This window comes from Cygnus olor, chromosome 10, assembly GCF_009769625.2.
Source record: "Cygnus olor isolate bCygOlo1 chromosome 10, bCygOlo1.pri.v2, whole genome shotgun sequence".
NCBI lineage: Eukaryota > Metazoa > Chordata > Aves > Anseriformes > Anatidae > Cygnus > Cygnus olor.
This window is the reverse complement of record NC_049178.1, coordinates 7,833,498-7,851,247: the sequence shown is the minus strand read 5'-3', so window position 1 is coordinate 7,851,247 and position 17,750 is coordinate 7,833,498. Positions and strand designations below refer to the sequence as shown.

General features: G+C 47.1%; 1 protein-coding gene across 3 annotated transcripts in view; it reads left to right on the top strand.

Annotated features, from left to right (window-relative positions):
- Positions 1 to 2,228: 2,228 nt before the first annotated feature.
- Positions 2,229 to 17,750, top strand: part of SFMBT1 (Scm like with four mbt domains 1) — a 92,325-nt gene continuing 76,803 nt past the window's right edge. The window contains exons 1-2 of one of the 3 annotated variants that reach the window (XM_040569278.1): positions 2,229 to 2,493; positions 7,279 to 7,373. The gene's annotated coding sequence lies outside the window, so the exon portion shown is untranslated. Of the gene's footprint in view, positions 2,494 to 7,278; positions 7,374 to 15,986; positions 16,089 to 16,906; positions 17,591 to 17,750 lie in introns of those variants that run through there. The other 2 variants (XM_040569277.1, XM_040569279.1) reach the window with 2 other exon arrangements.

Here is a 17,750-nt window from a genome sequence, read left to right as displayed (position 1 = left end):
GCACACTCTAAAATGATTATATGGAGGTTGCCCCGCCTGGCTGAGTAAATGAGCTTTTCCTCTGTATTCAGTCTTTTGGGTGACATAGATTTGTAGTGGTGTTTTGGTTTTGTTAGTACCGAAGAGTCAACACAGGTCAGTGAGCAAACTGAATTGTCATCTGTCTGAGTGAAACAGAATTGCTGGTTACGTCTTAATCAGCAGTGAGCCTGGGGAGCCAGGAAAACCCTTCTCAGCCCAGTCTGTCTTTGCGGCATGTGCCAAGGAACTTTCTGGGTGCTGGCACACAGGATGCTCACAGCAAACAGCCCTTGGGGAAGAGCCAATGCTCCTTGGTTTGCCCAACATGTGCAGAACTACTTTGTGCAGTGAAAGTGAACAATTTTATTTTTTCACTTTTATGTTCTCTAGCAGACATCAAAATTGGTTTCCCGAGATCAGTGCAGTATATAATTTTAACTCGTTTTGTATAGCTCTACTCTTTCTTTCACAGGAAGTTTTTTTTCTCATCTCTAGCGTGATATGCTTTGGCAAAAGCAATTTTATTCTTTTATCAGCAGCAGCATGGGATGGGCATAATATTTACAAATGATGCCATGAACAAGTTATGCAAATCATCCAAATGAGAACCAGTAAGCTTTTATATCCTGCCAAACAATCGTGTATTGTAGAAATGCCATGTTTTACAGTCAATTTGAGAAATGTTTTAGAGACTTTAAAACATTAGTGCCCTATTTTTCATATTGCTCAACATATCCAACAGGATTCATTAGTACCACCAGTCCAACAATACAACCTTTGGAATAGGAAGAAAAAAAATAACTGTAATAGATTTTAGAAACCTAAGTGACTTTGAAAAGCTTCTTGGAACTTCATAATACTGTCAATTTTTTAAAGATCTTGTCTAAAATTGAAAACCTGTATGAATGTAAAGAGGCAATCTGTGCCTTTCTACTAGTATAAAAATACACTTTCCTAGTGCATGTAAATGAGCCATTATAAAATAAATCAGCAAAAAGTAATGGATTCTCTTAACATATTAAGCTCGCCAAAGGGCTCATCTGTGCTGCAGAATTTACTGGTGACTGAGATGAGAGCTGAGCTAAGGATCAGTGACATTAACAGTGATTTTTAACATCATTCCAAATTCCTTTTGATGATGTCCTGAAAGGTATCAGTTTTAGGAGGTTCTGGTTACCCAAAATAGTGTTCACAGGAGGCAAATAGCCAAGCAAGATTTGCAATTCCCCCCTTTCCCAATTCACTGTTGGGCTATGAGTGAAACACAGATTGTCAGCTTCTGTTCTACCACTAGCTCGTTTTTGAGCAATTTACCTAAATTTGAAGACACCATTTTCTTATTTGTAAGTTTTTATTTTTCCAGTTCTCAATTAAATTATTGAACTTAAAAATAGGACAAGTTTCCCCTTGAAAAGAAATTTGCTGATCACGACAGTAATCCACAAAACTACCCTCCCTGAGTTGAAGGTAGTAACAGAGACATCTTGGGGGATTGGGGGGAATGGGAGCAAATATTTAATTTGTAGATAATGAAAGATTTGTGGGAACTCAAAAATAATAACTTTTTGTGCATTTCAGCATGTTTTTTTTCAATCAAACTCTTTACATGCCATAGTATATCCCAAATCCTTACATCAGCTTTCCATTTTCTCTGTAAACAGCTAATAGAAAGGGCTGTATTTTTAAAGCCATTCAGTCTTCATCTTCCCATCAGTTTTGGTTAAAAAGTTATAGGGTATCCATACTTCTTTCTTGGTGTTTTTAGTCAAGTTTTTGTACTGAGCCCAATCGCCTTCGTTTGAGTAAGGCAGGGTGTGTGTGTCCTTTTTTTAACAGTGAACTATTTATTGCTGGACAAGGGTAGAGTTGGTGATTTGTCTAACCTTGCCTTTCCAACATGTCTGTTTTGTGAGGGCATGCATTAATTTTGTTTTGTTTGAAACCGTGACTGAAGTGCCCGTGCTCACTTTCTGAGCTGGATGAAGCCCAGCTGGGCTGGGACACGGGAGAACATTTGTGAGGGAAAAATAAATATATAGGGTTAAGTACGAGGCACAGAGGAGGGGGTAAGGGATGCCTGTACATGCAGTAAAACAAGTATCAGGAAAAACGGGTGTGCAGGGTGCCATCTGAGGTGGTAGAATCTGTGAGGCTGCCGTGTTGGGGCAGCCATGTTGAGTGGCTGGGGTGGTGCCCCACACGTTCTGGAACCTTCTCTTCAGCCCAGCCCAGAGCAAGGCAGCTCAGGCTGGGTCCTCCCTCAAGGCTGCTTACCTGGCTCTGGCTGCTGTCCCCAACTCAGCAGAGACACAGGGTGGTGGAGAGTGCCCTGAGAGTCAGCTGGGCAGCCGGGGCAGAGATCTGCTGGGAGAAACCCCAGCTGAGGCCCTGTGGCTGGGATAAACTTCACATTTCAGTCAAAACATTTCCCTTCAGCTTGGAGCACCGACGGGTTTCGTGAGGCATGGAAAGGTGAGACCATATTGGTTTTTGGGTTTTATTACTATAATAGAGAGATGAAATTACCAGGTTTTTCCTCCCTTCAGGGGTGTACAACCCTGAATACTGCTGGCTGCAGACCGAGGGTCGCACGCTACCTGTGCAGTGAACAATTACAGATAATTTCTGTGACGACGTGCCTTAGGAATGATTTATTTCTGCACAAATTGAGTTTGGTATCGTGATACTACATGAAGATATTAAAATGGTACCTCTCTGTAGTCTGAGGGACCGCAGGGCCTCTTCTGCAGCAGCTTCTGCCCTGAACGTTCCTCAGTTCAGGAAATGTTTTCCCCAGATTACTGCACAGGGGTCTCGGGCATTCCCAGTCCAACCTGACATCTATCACAACACCTCCTGTGTGAGCTAACACCGTCATATTTGCAATAATTCTTTAGACCTTATGGTTGAGACTGCGTTAAAATGTTGCCACTGTTATGAAGCATCCTATATGTTTTTGGCATTGAGAAAGTAGCTATTATACATAGTTCTGCTGGCAACTTCGTTATATTATGAACTATTTTGCCAGTTCTGTGGCATATACCAATATATGTTGTGCATGTTCCAGAGACAGAAAAGGATGATGAATGGGTAATATGTGGCCAGCTTTCTGCTTCTGTTGATAAGTGACTGATAAAGCTGACAAGTATCTAGATTAAGTAAACAGAGCCTATATAACTCATTCAAAGTGAGTAACTGTTTACAAATTATCAATTGCTATCTGCAAAATTTTCAATTAGGAATGATGGATCCCATTCCTGTGTAGAAATAATAGGCCAGTCATTATGTATATCAGGTATGTGAACAGTAAAATTGGCCATCTGACTGTGCTCATCTTCAGGACAGGAATTGTCAAGAAACAGAAAAGAAACAAATGCTCTTTGGACCAAGTGCAGTAATTTTGACTCAAAGAACAAGATTCTGAATACAGCAAAGGCTTCAGGATTTGGCTCCTAAATACAATCAGAATAATTTGTGGGCTTTTTTAGAAGGTGTTGTAACTAGTTACTACTCGAGGAACCATTTCCATTTCATTCCCATAAGTAGTGTTTGCAGAAAATGTAGAATGTGTATCTTTTTATTAGAACAAGAAGAAATGTCTGACAATAAAATACTGCTTCATTTCATAATTTGCTGTAGGATGAGAATGGGATTTCAGAGCTGTTGATGTTTTAATCTCATGTTTCTTTGTCCCAAGTACAAACAACATACATAACAATGTTGTACATACAAACAATGTAAGTTAAACAGATTTAGTTCATCAATGGCTCTGTCATATTTGTACCACATGCTAAAGGTGGGGGAGGGTTTATGCCCAGCTCTTTATGATCAAGAGCTTGCTTTTAATTTAGTGAGTCGTCTCTGGAACATCCTGATAACAAAACATGGCTTCAGATTCCTGAGATAACAGTGAGTGCCAATTGCACATCAGAGAGAAAATAACTTGGCTTGCAATAGCCTAGATTGATCCACAAAGTAAGAGGTTATAAACTGTAATGGAAGTGCTGACACAACCAAATGAGATAATACACTCCAGTACAGCTATCAGCGCAGATGGAACATGCAGCGCTGAAGTGTCTCGATGTGGCCTGACCACTCGTGCTGGAGTACAGCTATCAACACGGGGGAATTGAGGTGATGCATGAGAGCTCGGTGGGTCTGGGTGCTCTCCCTCTTGGGGGTTTGGCACCCTCTGCTGTCTGGTTTTTGAACCAAAATAAAATCAAATCAGACTATACAAGCGACATAAAACAGCAATTTGTAAAGTCAGCTATTTTGTAATAAACCCTGCACGCTCTTTCTTACTGCAGCAAACTGTGAATGTTTTAAATGCGTGTGTGTGTTTATCTTTTCCTTGTTTTACAATACTGATTGCATTGACTCTTTCTCATAAATAAGGTGACCAAGTCTTGCCTCCTACTCCCACCGTAAGGCTTCCCAACCGTTTGCGTTGCATGCAGACAAAGCATGAAGGCTCTGGTCCAGGAGTGGTCTCTGATAAGGCTAGGGCATAGAGGGGTTTTTAGTGCCTCAGCAGGGTCTCCCTGCAATCATCACAGAGCTAAAACAACACAACCACAGTGGATGTACAGTGGAAACAAGTGAGTTCATGCCTAACATCTGGCATGACTGTTCTTGCTATACGAGCATCTTGTGCTACAGCTGATAGCACTGAAAGTTGTGTAGGGCACCTTATGCATGTTTTAGCTATTTAGCTAAATGTTTATTCACTCTGTTTTGTTTTGTTTGTTTTTTTTGAAACAATTAACAAATGCTTTCCCTGACAGTGAGACACACAGCTTCACTTTTGTAGCAGGAACACGATGGGGAACCTGGCTCTGCATTGAGGGGAATTTAAACCTGAGAACCCTGGAAAAGCAGGAAGCCCTGTGCTATTATGCAACTACCTCTATTGAATAGCTCCTATATTTGAATGACAAGATGAAAAATATTCCATAGAGTAGGTATTGCAGCCCACAGGAAACAGCCTTTGTTTATTGTTTATGTATTTCACTTTTTGCGTATGCACTTCTATGCTACATTAAAGATAAACATGAATTTTGTCAAGTAAATCTCCAGCACGCGGAGTGTCAGTCTTCCTTCCCTGAACAGGAAAGCAAAGCTGTGCTTTCCAGTAGATGTCCTTCAGTGGCTTCAGTTATGAAATGGCTTTAATTATTTTTTAAAAGTTTTCATTTATCAATGGCTTCAATTATGAAATCAACGTTGACTTGATGAGAGTAGGACAAAGTACCCTTCTTCCGAGGGTACTGAAATAGTTAGGTCCTGACAGACACTGCTTCGTGCCTTCTTGGGTCAGCTCAAGCTCTGAGTATCCTCTGGCACTAAGTCTAGAGTACAAAGATAGAGATGTAGACCCGTGTCTATGCGGTGTAGATGTATGTCTACGCAGGGCACGTTGCACAGCACTTTCATGCATGCTGGGGTAGCAACAACTTCCCCTGAGTGTCCTGGAGCTGTGTGTTTCTCGGGGTACTGGGTTCAACTGTGGCTTGAGAGAAGCTGCTCTCTGCAGGAGCTGGCTGCCTCTGCCTCAGTCTGGTAATTCCACCATATTCTTAGGGAAAAATAACTTGAGAAATGCAGCTATAGGGTAAATTGTCACTTGTTTCCATTACATTTCACTTCGCTCCAGCAGTCTTTACTCTAAATGGATTTACTAGTCAACAGTTTGTCTTCTCCATACCCACTCTGCTTCTCATGTCTTCCCAGACCTGGGAGAATAACTAAGGATGCAACATGCTCAGACTTTTTTGTATTGTAAGCAGAAGAAAATACACTGATTCTAATAAATTCCATTTTTGGAAATAGCGTTGGTTTTCTGTTACAACAACCACGATCATCTAAATAGACTGCAGCTCTTCACGTTCAGTCTCAATAGAAAATAAAATGGAGGTAGTGCAGAAGGCAGCACTGACTCTATTTGCATGTAGTCTTTGAAAACAGTGCATCAGATAGTGCTAGCTGAAAACCAGCTTTATATTAGGCTCTTGCTGCAAATGTTGTGTGCAAGTCAGAGAACAAAAACATGACCTTGTGGAAAAACAACCCTCAGTCGAGTGCATATCTGAAAAAGGATAAGAAACTGTGTTTCTTTTTTGTTGTTGTTGCTCTTTTGTTTGTTTGTTTTTTGTTTTTGTTGATATTTTTTAAATGATGCAAAATAAGATAGAAACCTGAGTGGTGGGAAAAAGCTGAATAAAAACCAGAATCCTTATTTGAGATCTCCAGTGAGTAGAAGCCATATCACCCAGTGCTGTCTGCTCATGGGGCGGTCTTTTGCTGAGCTATATATTCAACCACAGATTGTTTTCCCCAAGCATCAACCAAGACATTGTTTTTATTGATTTATTTTGCTAACTTCCCACTGCAGTGATAGGATAACAAAGGAACCACCTGTGGGTATCCTGATATATCTAATGCCAGCAGATTTTCAGGTTGAATACAAACAATATATCTTTCTAGGAACAAAGAGGAAACCATGAGGTAAGTTAATCTGGGAAACTAAAGAGCATGATTTAGGAATACTGGGTTTGTTAGAATGAATCAGGCTGGCCCTGGTTCACTATCCTCTCCAGTGATGGTTCCTAATGGATGGCATGCAAGATGACAAAATAAGCCCCCAAATCGTTCAATGACACTTGAAGGGAAGGGCCTGCTTACTGACTCTGTAGCACTAGTTGAATTACACCAGAAGCGTGAGATCTGATTCTCACCGTACTACACACCTGACAAACACTCCAGAAATTAGGTGGCATTTCTTAAAGAACACAGATACAAGGCTGTGCTGATCACTGTATCTACTGTGGGATGCTCCCTGTAGGTCTTAGATTTTTTCCAAATGGCAGCACAATTATATTTGTTGTACAATTTCCTGTTAAATTAAGAGAGAAAATAAACATGTAAACCTGTTCAATTGCTTTATATATTTGCAAGCCATGGCTAAAACAGTAGCTAGTCAAAGAAGGTGTAGAGTCTAGCCCACTAGGAAACCAAGTTATCTTTCTCCACAGTACTTCCAATGGGTTTTGCCATCTCCTCACTTACATAAACGGGCCAAACTTGTCTTGTGAGGTGCTCCTCAAAGTGTGTATGAAGCCGTTGTGCTAACATAAGGTTCCTCAGTTCTCATCTACTTCAAGACAGTAATTTTAGACTCTTTTGGGCTTTCTACTAATAAAATAATCCAGAGTAACACGCACCTGCAACTGTATTTTTCTGTTTTCCCCTAACCAGGTACAGCATGTGCTGCAGCCGGTGAAGTTCCCTACAAGTGCTGCTCTGCTGTTGTATCTCAGCCCTGACCCATTCTCAGAGGTGCATCTGAAAAGGTTAGTTTATGCTTGGTAGGAATTTCAACCCCTGGTTTCTGCTTTTTTATTTCTGTGCCTAAATTTTGACTCTGACCTCAGAGTCATATTGCTTAGATCTTAGATTTTTTGCTGATGAGGCTGCAAGATGTAAGATGTAAATACGTAAGCACTGCTGTTTATGTAGCTCAAGAATGCAGTTTGGTGTGGTCTGACAAATTATCTAATATACTTGTTTAGGTTGCGTAAAGGAACATAAATAAAGGCTCCATATATCTGCTTTAATCTATGCCCCTGAAACCCCATATAATACTGGTACTGGTTGCCTGTGGAGAGTCAAGGTGGTAAATACATAAATACCAACTTTGGACCTGCACCTTTCTCAGACTGAGGACAAAAAATCAAATTGAAGTGAAGACAAAAGAGCTCAGGAGATATTTCAAAGGAAGACAATAAAAGAGAAAAGCTAGAAACTGACACTCACCAATAACAGGATTCTTAAAACCTCAAATTCGATAAACCCACAAACCAAAAGAAATTAAGCAGCCTTTGCTGCTTCATGTCGGCATGCTATGGGATTTTAACAAGATTCATAGGTATTAAAATGTAATGGCATAAATTGGTTATTTAAAGTCAATATTGATTTGTTGCCAGATTCTGCATATCAACAATTGCACTTGAGTGTCCATTTACTTTGCTCAGAAATAAATATTCCCGCTCAGCTGCGTGTGCTAGTTGGAAGAGAATCAGTTTTCACCACTGGCAAAGGGACAGGTTGTTATCTCAAGCCACATGGTTCATTGATTTATCAGTGGCGATGTAAATACAGAAATTTATAGGGATGCTGTCATGATCATTTATTTAAAAGCTTTTTTTTTGGAATAAGGATGATAGTGGATTCCCAGGTAAGAATGTGAGAGGCTTTCTGAGTATTTGGACTTATTAGTTGGTTGAGGTAAATTATCTCCATTTGATGTTTCTGGCTGGCAGAGTTAATTTATTTGTACGAAAGTATTTAATGATGCAGAGAGATTGTTATTGGTGGTTTAATTATTGTTTTGATCAGAGCTTCTGTATGGGTGGTAGTACGCTTAATAAGATAATCATACTTTTTCATCTGGTAATGAGTCTTTGGAGTATTCCCAGCACAGTTTTAAGTCTTAGTTGTTTTCCCGCTCTTGGTTTAATTTCTCTGTTTCATTTGGCTTGTATAATGAAACTAGATGTGCTGCTTTACTGCTCTTTATAATCTGTCTTCTTAATCTGGTCTTCGTGCTCGGGCAGGGCTGATCAGGATTTTCTAAAACTACATAAACGTGTCTAATTTGAGGGAAAAATCGCTTTGCCCTTGTATTGAAACAAATAAACTGGGTATTTGTTCTTAGGTAAATGACAATATTGCTTTTGCATAATCTTGTTGTGGTATCTAAACTGTACTTATAAAAAGCATGTTGCCTGCCCCTCTTCTCCATTCACATCTCTTAAAAAAAACACGTTTCTACTGTCTCCTTGCAAATGCTAGTTAGCATTGGCAAGATTATAGTCAAATTCAGCAAAATACTGACAATGCAGTCAGTATCCTGTAGTTAATCTTAGCAAGTGTATGCACCAACTGAAGGAAAGGGTTCTTCAGTATTCAGCATCAATGGTAACTATCTTGCAGATGAGTTGACTTGTAATTGAAGCTGGAAGGTGCTCAAAAATGTTAGGAGAACCATAAACCAGCAAAGTTAGTGTCACATGGAAGTACTCTGCTTTTCTACAGAGATGCATATTCCAATTGTTACAGTGTCTTGTATATTGAGTACTTATATACTCAACTTTTCTGTATGTTGTGACTATACTTGCTTTGCTTCTATTTAATTTTTTAGTCTGAGTTTATATGGCCTGGATTTTACTTGCTTTGAAGTCAATGTTGTTTCCGCTGTGGTGGTGTATATACAGAGATGGCCCACACTGCAGAAACATGAGGGACACAAAGAAGCACATGGCATCTGAATATTGATGCATGCTGCCTGCCAGGTAACTACTACAAAAATTGTACTGGGAGTTAGGAAATTCCTCTTTCTCCTCTGGAATGTTCTCATCCTCTTGATGCTCGTAAAAAAGAAATGTAAACACTGACAGAGAATACAGTCCTTCCATTTGTTTTCCTGTTGTGCTAATATCACATGATAACTGAACACCTCACAGAAACTGGAGGAGTTATAATCCTTGTAGAAGTCCAAAGTGAACACCACACGGTGAAATCTTACCCTGTGTAATCAGTCTGTAATTAAAAATAAATCAAGAAAGCAAACTCAAGGACTTAAAGAGAAATGCAATCCGATTGTAATATTAGAATCTAAATCTATCCAGCCACTCCAGAAAGCCTGACCTGGTTATTTAAACCGTTTTACCCTTTCAGAGATAAAATGAAACAAATCTTTTCCACAACTTAATATTCTTCCAGCAAAAAGCCAATATTTTCTTAAGCACTTGTGAACTTTAGTTTCATGTGAGTACATTTCTTCTAGTGCGAGAGCAGCGCAGCCTTAACCATACCTTATGCATGACTGATGGAGTGGTCAAACGAAGCTGCCTGGTGCTAGTGGCTATTCTTCATCAGTTTTTAATGCTTCACACTAGCTTACTTTATGGCACCGCCACCAACCCTAATCTGCACATACACAGTTTGTGCTGTGGTGTCCAAGAACATCTTTACATCTCTTACTGCAGCCACTAAGTGTTTTGTAGGAATTCACACTTCTATCAGATAATTGGCAGCACTGTCATAGAGCTTAATACAGCAACAGCACTGGCACAGCAGTACATGTGCAGCACTTGGGTGATACATCCAGCTCCTTACTTTTACAACTTCAAAAGCATCAGCTGAAATTGCAGAAGAATATTTTGCCTTTGACCAGAAACAAATCTGACTGCTTGTCGGCATGCAGTCAGTGTATGAAGCAAGCGACTGGAAGAGGTTCCTCCTGTACAGGAGCTGCGCAGCAGTACTGCACCAGTAATGTGCAGTCAGCATTGCAAAGACTTGGGGATTGGAACAACCTACAGTAGCAGGATTCTCCTGAGTGCCAGGGGAAGTGCTCCCGGTCTGGGGTTACCTTCAGAGCTGGAGATGACTTTTCTTTAGGTCCTTGTTAGGATCTCTTCGGGACTGCTTTGTTTTTTTACCTGATGATGTGTTTCACTTGTGCCATCTTGGAGAGCTTCCAGAGGCAGCAGGTGATGAGAGGAGGCCTGCTAGCGTTCTGGAGATTGACTAGAAGGGACTGCAAGGAACTAGAGTGGAGGAACAGGGCTTGCTGTAGCTTCTTGTATTTTATCAGGTATCACAGACCTGTGGAATTAGAAATAATTTCCTGGGGAAAGGTTATCAGCCACATCTGCCTGCAAGTAGCTTAGGGAAATCTGCAAGGTTACTTAAAATTTCTTCTCCCTAAAGCTCCGAGGCTTTAGCCCGAGATCTTTTTCCTTCTCCTTTGTGACCTGTACAGCGTGTCCTACACCTGAAAAGTCTTCAGTTATGAAAAAAATGTGAAGAGGTTGCAACTATCCTCATACCCAACAGAGGAAGTATGCGAGACCTTACCATGGGGAAGGTGCAAGATGGCATGGCACTGCTTTCCTATGGGTAGTGTCTCATAATAGGGACAACATTTTGGCATTATAATAAAACTTGCAAAGATAGCTTATGCTGGTAGACTGGAGGGAGAGAATATTTTTGCATTCCCCTTTGCAGAACAGCTGTTAAGCTACGTGAAAGCTTACGTGCTTTTATCTCCAGCTGTGTGCAGGGGGGCTTCAAAAAGGAGCAGGATTCCAGTTCGGACACACTGGACTCTCTTAAGGCTGAGCTTGAGGCTTGCATCACTTTGTAAGTGACTTGTTTCCTTTATGGGTAAAGGGTTAAACTTTCTACCATTATTCAAGCTAGTCTAAATAGACTAAACAAAGGGCAAGGGAAAATTATTTATGTGAAAAGTGAACAGCATCGTGGCAGGTAAAAGCCAGGTTTCTTTCATGAACTTGTTTTCCTTAACATAGTGAAAATGGATCTGTAGTGTTAAAACAAAACAAACAAACAAACAAAAAAACAACCCAAGTGAGGTGGAATGGATATTAATATGAAGTAATAAAAAATGGGAGTGTAGAGGTCAGATGAAATGAGAAGGAAGCAAAAACGTAGATGGAAAAAGCAGCCAAGCATAAAAGAGCATGCCTAGAAGCTGAACTGGGGAGAAGGTAGAAGGTAGGGTCCCGTGCTGCAGGGACCAGGTTACAGATGCTTTCTTCTGCTGCCAGCTGGGCATCTAACCAAAGACCAAGTAGCCTTTTTTACCACTGATGTAAAATGACTGATAAGGGAGCTGCATGCACCCTGAAACTTTGTTGTCCTGAGTCTGGAGTTTGTGACACCAGAAAGCAGTCAGGTGGGGAAGCAAAGGAACAGACCAAAGCCCTTGGATCTCAGTTTCTTCTTCCTTCCTACAATTGAACCTGATCAGGCATATCTACATGCCAATGAAATGCCTTTAAAAGAGAGCTGTCTTGAATATCTGAAGCAAAGGAAAATGCTGCCTCAATAACCATTAACATCCCCAGTGCCCGCAGCAGAAGCTATGAGCATCTGGCGCCTGCTGCTAACTGGGGGAGCATCTTTTGCAAGGCCACTGAAGGAGGAGGACGGTCTGAGTTGCACTTAGCCCTGTGCTCCATCGGCATGCTTCTGCAACAGCAAACGGAGGAGTCCCAGTGGCTTTTCCCTTGCGTCTGTGCTACGGTTCCTCTGGGGATGAACAGATTGTCTGTCACAGAGCTGTCAGCTGAGCCTCTCACCAATTTTAATACTGACATAATTTTCAGACTCTATAAAGTCTGAAAACAGGAAGAGCAAAGCAGAAGTCCAGGGATGTCGCTCAGTGACCCACAGAAGGTTATCTTCTGGGTTAGAATTCGTCTGGTTCATTGACCACAGAAACAGCAACTGCAAATACTTCATTTCCAGAAACGTATGTCTCTGGTTATTACCCCAGAAGTACTCTCTGTATGTTGATGCCCACGGGAGCAGTGGAGAGCAATGAATATTAATAAGTCTTTGGCAATTTTTGTTCTGTAGCACGGTAGTAAAGTTCTGTATATTTTGGAATAAGACATGCAGCTCTAAGTTAACAGCTAAATACCTTCAGCAGCATTTGCAGAAAAAGTCCCTACACTTAGGGAAAACTTAATGAGTGCAAACCACTGTGTCGAGCTCTGTGTGGAGTAGAAAGCTCAGTTAACAGGGCTTTGTCTCAGCTCCCCTTTGGGCATCCTGGGCCATGCTGCTCTTGTTATGCCCCTGCATTTGGTTTCCTTCCCAAACACCTACTTTTACCCCATTAAGGGCTTGCGATGCTGGCAAGGATCATGAGGGGACGCAGGATTTCAGAAGCACTTTTGCCTTCCCCTTTAAGATACAAATAGTAATTCCACTAAGACCAGCGTATGGCACTCACGTGCGTACTCTCGTGCGTACTCATGTAGGCTCCATCTCACAATCTTTACCCGAGCAAATCTTCTATTAAACTACAGGTAGAGACAAAAAGTTGTAACCAACTTGTAGTTAATTTGAATTTACGTATCTATAACTTACACTATCATCTCTGGGTTTTGCTCTCGCAGACACTCGCGATATTCCTGTAATTGAATTATTCCCATTCAGTGGATGGGAATGCTCAGCTACATTTGGGATACATTTGAGTACAAACACAGGACTGCAAAAACCCAGCGGTCCTGTTCTTAGCGCAGAGAGGTACGGCTTGAGCCTGCTGTCTGCGCACTCAGAAAGTTCATTGTAGTCGGAGGATCTTCTTGGCCCTTGCAGTCTCTAGGAGTGTGGTCCTAATTCATGTATCAAAACGAAGCCCAACTGAATGTTTCTCTGAATGGAGCGAAACAGAAACCCCTGCTTAGGCAGCAGCTGGCCGACACTTACTCCTGATACTGATAGTCTAATGCTGTTCACACAGATTGAAAACTTAGTGTCAAAAGGGGTTTCCCTTAATGTTAGGGAACAACAGTAGGAAAAGGCAGTGTGCTGCTAACAAGGTGTGTGACTTTACTGGCTCAGGTACTGAGGGTTTAGAGAAAATTTAGAATCCCTCTTTAACCACTTAATACAAACAAGAAAAATAAGTTTTTAGTGATTAGGAAGCTGATGATCTTTGAAGATGTGTGAAGCGCACAAAGTGTTCAGGTTTACCTTTGTTGTAGAAATGGTGTATCACAGTCTGCAGCAAAACCAAAACAAGTGCCAAGCAAAGGAAAAGGCTGTGGGAAAACAGCCGAACCACGGTGGTTCTTGGAGATCCGCCTGTTGCCAAAGAGGTAGTGTTGGTTCAAGAATGGGGCGTACTGAGGAACGTGGGTAACGTGTGCTGGGAAGTCTGGTGCAGGCTTGGACCAGACTCCTGGGGGCACTTTTTCTGCATTTCTGACATGGCAAAAGGTGTGGATGGGTTGCACAGAGAGTGAGCGAGCTTCAGTGTTAGAGGGGAGACCTCCGAGGAGGCTGATACTAAACGAGCTTAAAACAATTTTTAAGGATGCCAATTTTTAAGGCATGGCATCACCTTAAATAGTGCTAGCACAATTGCTGAAGATGATCTATTGCCTGGAGTACCAGAAGTGGGATGGAATATAATAGCAAGAAGTCATGCACTTAAAGATTAATTAGAATAACTGCGAGTAAGCTTGGAGGTTCATCAACTGTGAGATTACGAGGAGAGGAGTGCGGGTATGTTATTGGTTGTAGGATAACTAAGATGCCACTGTAATGCGGTCTTAAAAATGCTAATGTATTCCGGGATGCATCGAGTGAGGTGTTTTCAGTAGACGGCGAGGTATTAATATCAGTGTGCGAAGCAGTTGTTAAGACCTTGTTTAGAGCAGTGCGCACAGGGTAGAAGGTATAGAGGACACTGGAAGAATGGAAAATGTATTTAGAGAGAAGATTAAAAACACAGCCGAAAGGTTGAGGGATGATGATCTAATTGCTATTTATAGGGACATTTTAGGTAAATATCAGAGGCACAGAATTATCATTTAATGTGAAGGGTAATACCGGTAAAGATCAAATGGCTATAAATCGGTAACGAATACATTTAGGGTGGAAATTAGAAAGTTGCTAGTTTGTCACAAGAGCGGATGCCAGAAGAGCCTTGAAGATGAAGGCAGGGCAGCTGGGCTGCGTGCGGGCTGCCTGGCCACGTCCTCCGGCGGGGCAGGGACACGGCGCTGGGCGCCGAGCGCTGGCCCTGCCCCGAAGGGCTCCCGCTGAGCGCACCGCGGGCTGCGAGCTGCCGTGCGCTGCCCCGCGCGTCAGGGCTCCGCTCACCCCCCAGAGGGGCCGGCAGGGCTGCTTTAACCTCCTGCCGTGCCTTTCGACCTCCTCCCGGTCGCCACGGAGGACGCGGAGCTGAACCAACCCGAAGCTGGCCAGCCGGAGGAGGCTGTGAGCGCTCCTGGGGCTGGCACCAGCTGACGGCACGGAGCGGCGGCGGGCGGCGGCTGAGCCCCGCGGCTGTCCCCCGCCCGCGCTGCCGGCAGCGCGCTCCTCTCGGCGGCCCTTCGCCTCCCCCGGGGCGCGCACCGAAGCCTCCTTTCCGGGATCGCCGGAGCGCTTCGGGGTCCGCCGCCGGTGCGGGAACTTCGCGGCGCTTCCCCGCCGCCCGTCCCGCTGCCCCGGTCGCCGGTCCCGGCGCGGGCCACACCTGCCCGGCGCGGCTCGGCGGGGCCGGGAGCGGGGCTCCCTCCGGCGGCACGGCGAGGCCCCCCTCTAGCGGACGGCCCGGGCCCGGGGCTCCGCCGCTCCGCTGCCGGGCGGGGAGCGGCGCGTTGGGGCCGGGTGGCGGCGGGGCCGCGCCGTGCTCCTGCCGCCGGCTCCTGCGCGCTCCGCTCCGCTCCGGCCGGGGTGCCAGCAACTGGTGGCCGGCACCGCGCGGGGCAGAACCCCGCGGGGGCGCGGCGGGCGGGCACGGCACCCGCAGCGGGCGGCACCCAGCCCGACTCGGCGGCGCGTCCCTGCCGCCGCTCCGCTCCGCTCCCGCCGCCGGGCTCGGCCCCGCCGCTCCTTCCCCCGCCGTTGCCAGCCCGGTGCGCGGCGCCCGGCCGGCGGAGCGGCGCTGCACACGCAGGGCGCTTCCTTTTTCTTTCGCTTCGCTTCGCCCGGCCGGGCGGCGGGGGCGCGGGGCTCCGCCGGCGGGGAGAGCCGAGGCCCGCTCGGCCCCGCGGGGGGCCCCGGCGGGGGCGGGCTGGGGCTGGGGCTGGGGCCGGCGCCGCGCGTCTCCGGAGCGCCCCGGGCCGCCGCCGGGCTGCGCCCCTGCCCCAGGCGGGGCCCGGTACCGGCGGCCGAGCCCTCGCCCGGCCCCGGCGCGGCGGGAGCAGGTGGCCGGGGGCAGGAGCCCGGGGCGGCGCGGCGGGGGCGGGGCCGGCGGCGAGCCCCGCGGGGCCGGGCGGGGAGCGGGGCTCGGCGGGCCGGGGGGGGGCGGGCGGGGCCGGCAGGGACCGGAGCGCCCGAAAAGCCGGGAGGGGAGGGGAGGGCGGAGGGGCGGCGGGGGGGGGGGGGGGGGGAACGGGGGGAGCAGCGGCGGGCGCATGCGCCGTGCCGGCCGTGCCATATTGGAATGAGGCGGTGAGCGGAGCGCCGGGAGCCCGAGCCCGGGGAGCGGCGGGGGCTGGAAAAACTCCCCGCAGGTGAGGCGGGGGGCGGCGGCGGCAAGGCGCGGGCGGAGCGGCCCCAGGCGCAGCTGCTGGCGGCGTTTTGCCGGCGGGGCGCGGGGCCCCCGGGGTTTTTCCGGGCTCCCGAAGTTTGGATGCGGGGGAAAAAAAAAAAAAAAAAAAAAGGCGGCGGAGGAGGATGGAGGAGGAGGAGGAGGAGGGGAGGAGGGGGGAAGAGGCAGGCGGGGGCGCGCCGGGGCGCGATGCGCGGGGCCGCCGCCGCCTCCCCGCCGCGCAAGTGCCCGCGCGCAACTCTGCGCGCTCCCGCGGGGGCCCGCGGCGCGCCCGGCCCGAAGTTGCCCTCCCGGGCGGCCCCGCGGGAACTTGGCGGCTCCGGCTTGGGGGGGGGGGCGAGCTCTCCCCCCCCCCCCAAAATGGCGGTGGGAGGGGACCTTCAAACCCCGCACCGCCCGCACCGCCCCGCACCCTGCCCTGCCCTGCCCCGCTCGGCGCGTCCCGCCCGCGGCTCCGCTCCCCGTCCGGCGGCCGCGCTCGGGCCGGGCCGGGCGGGCGGAGGGGGGCGGGCGCCGCCCCCGCACCGCACCCGCGGCTCTCCCGCAGCGCCTGCGCTGCCGCGGGGCCGGCATTGTGTGCGCGCCGCGCCCGGCGGCTCCTCGGCCGGCCCCGCAGCCTTTGTCTCCCGCGGAGCCGCTGCCCGCCGCCGCCGCACCTGAGGGCGGCCGCCGGCGACGCCGCCGGGGCGGCCGCCGAGGTCCCGGGGCCGGCCGGGGGCTCCCGGGCGGGAGCGGTGCTGGGCGCCCGGCGGGCGGCGGCGGGATGCCCGCCCGGCAGCACCCGGCAAGTTTCCGTCCGCGGCTCCTGCAAACTTGTCACTGAGGCTTCTGCCCCCCGGCCGCAGTGGAAATAATGAAAGGAGAAGGAAAACAACGCGGGCAGCGGATGGTGAATTCCCAACTCCGCTCACCGTTATGGTTCCGCAAGGCCCTCGCTTGTTCGGAAATAGGCCAGCGCCGCCCGGTTAACAGGCACGCACGTGTGCGTTAGCAGAGCAATTAGAGCTCCTCGCAGAAACTTGTTGCCGTTATAAAATGGCTTTGCACGGTAACCTTTACGCCTGACAGTTTTACCCGCTCCCACGGTAGAATCGGGGCGGGAGAGGTTTCGAAGCAAGAAGGCCTACCCACCTACCTACCTACCTACCTACCTGGCTGGCTCCTCGCCGCTCCCTCCTGCTCATGAGCTGGCCGCTGTCAGCAGCCTGGGAGGTTACCAGAGAAAACCTTCCCGGTGGGTAGAAGGGAAGGTGCGCTGGGCAAAAGTCATGCTGAAGAAGCTGAGAACCTCTCTTGTAACTTCGGAAATACCTGGGTTTTGCAACTCAGGGGTCACAGCAGATGTGGACTGGTCAGAAAGATCTGATTTGTAAGAGGAAAAAGTTGTCAGTGGGTAATGATCATGGTGTTGCTGGAGCGGGGGCTGTAACTTGCAGCACCCAGCAGGACAGAGTCCTGCTCTGGGTAAGGTCTGTGATTACTGCTTCAAAACAGCCAGCTTTCAGGGCCGAGTAAATCAATGATATAATGAAAATATATCAGCTAACTGTGGAAAAATGTGGGTTTCCTGTGTGGTGGTTATTACAAGCATGGATTTTACAATTAAAAAAAGAGTAAGAAGGCA